We start from the raw sequence: 2,081 nt of genomic DNA on the forward strand, positions 1-2,081 counted from the left end.
GAGTGTACGTGTATTCCGACGTAGTTTGTCGGAAAAAAACTCCCGGATAAACACATTTTGACGAACAAAACAAAGCGCGATCGGGAGAGCGAGAGGCCGCAGCGTCCGCACGTGCCGCCATCCCTTAACCAAAAACTTGTAATACAATGCACTATTACCACCTCATCTGCTGCTAATTATATTACTATATTTATTATGTACCACTGTTGAAATGCCATAAATGCACTATTGACTTGTAATACAATGCACTATTACCACCTCATCTGCTGCTAATTATATTATTACTATATTTATTATGTACCTCATGTATATATTTTTACAGACCATACAGCACCTTAAAGCTACACATGCACCTTATTGTTATTGCACCTTAATGTTCGTCGTTCTGTATTGTTTATGTCTGTCAGCGCACGGGAAGGCGAGGAACGTAATTTCGATACCTCTGTATGTTCTGTACATGTGAAGGTATTGACAATAAAGCTGACCTTGACCTTGACAGTCTGGTTTTCATGCGTTGTGAAGACTTCACATATATATGGGCATTTTTAAACTCGATCCCCCAATCTTCACCATCACAAACATAAACTAAATATTAAACATAAAAAAAAACTCTGTCCTAGACAGGATCTGAAAAATGTCCCCACGACAACAAAGGTCCACAAAACATGGCATTCTTGTCACAGAAATGTCCCCATAAGTGCAGCTCTACACACACAGACACACACACACACATCTTACCTACTGGTTTGGTTTAAATGAAACCCGCAGGTTGACAAAGAAGTAAAGTCTGGTTTGAACAGCAGGCACACATTTACATCCACACTAACCTGTTTCTGCTCTTCAAATGCTCCAACCGCTCCTGTCTTTCGTCTCCTGTTACCACTGTGTGTGTGTCGTTGTGTTCAGACACCTATGGAGAGGTTGTTCCTACCTGTCGGCTGGCTGATCACGAAATGACCCAACTGTGGTCAAGTATAAACAGAGATAAGGGTTTCACTGAGTGGGCATTGTAATTATACAGTCAAATCACATGAACATGGCGGGGGGCCGGGGGGCTGTTGTATTGTATAACAACACAAAAAACAGTTTATCATGAAAGCAACAAACGGTTCGGCAGACTTCTACTGTTAACTGAAGGGAGAAATACCTTTGGGTCCCAGAAACGAGACAAGATTTAGATTTGATTATACTCCACCACCCACCATGCTCCACCCATGCTCCACCCATGCTCCACCCATGCACCCCCGACCTGTCTAACTAACTTCACACCAGTGCTACCGCTCAACTCCTGTCATGTAGAACCCAAAATGTAACCACAGTTGTTCATTTTCGGAACGGTTCGATAAAACTGTTTCCTGTTCGAAACTGATACTGCAACTTGGACTATCTGCCAATACTGATATCAATACGATAGCTTCCTTTCTCCTCCACTATGTTGCGAGCTGTCGTTGCCGAGGCGATAGTGTTCCTGTTTATGGTGTGTTGTGGAAAGTTGAGTGTTTGAACCTAGTTATTGGACCAGACAGAGGGTTGCTTTAATTCTTTTTACCTATTGATCCTAAAATGTTGAACAATATCAGACCGATAACTACTGTGATTTTTTTTTTTTTTTTTTACAATCTTATCAGATCAAGCAATCCCTAGTTCAGTTATCACAGGACCAAATGTCAAGAATCCAGATCAATCCTTTTTGGTTTTACGTCAAAGCATCTTAAAAAATGTCCACGTTAATGTGGATAAAGTTTTTAAAACATATTTTGGCAGCAACATGGACAAGGGACTGAGTTGTTGAATAAAAAGATAAAAACTGTGGAAAGATGGATGCAAACGTAGCCCTGGAGGATAAACCTAAGTACTGCAATAGTTTTATGGTGTGCAATAAGACATTAAGGTGTCCGTTATAGGCGAGGGATGTAATCTTTGCACATGGCAAATAATACTGGGTTGTGACAACTGGATTGCCTTTTTGTACGAGGAATGACTGCATACAATGGGGTTGTACTTTTGGGTTCTGACATAAAGACTCTGATTCTGAATATCTTATATGAAAGCAAAGGCATTATGTCTGGAAAATTGTACTT

This window comes from Cynoglossus semilaevis, chromosome 5 (assembly GCF_000523025.1).
Source record: "Cynoglossus semilaevis isolate Cse_v1.0 chromosome 5, Cse_v1.0, whole genome shotgun sequence".
NCBI classification, from domain to species: domain Eukaryota; kingdom Metazoa; phylum Chordata; class Actinopteri; order Pleuronectiformes; family Cynoglossidae; genus Cynoglossus; species Cynoglossus semilaevis.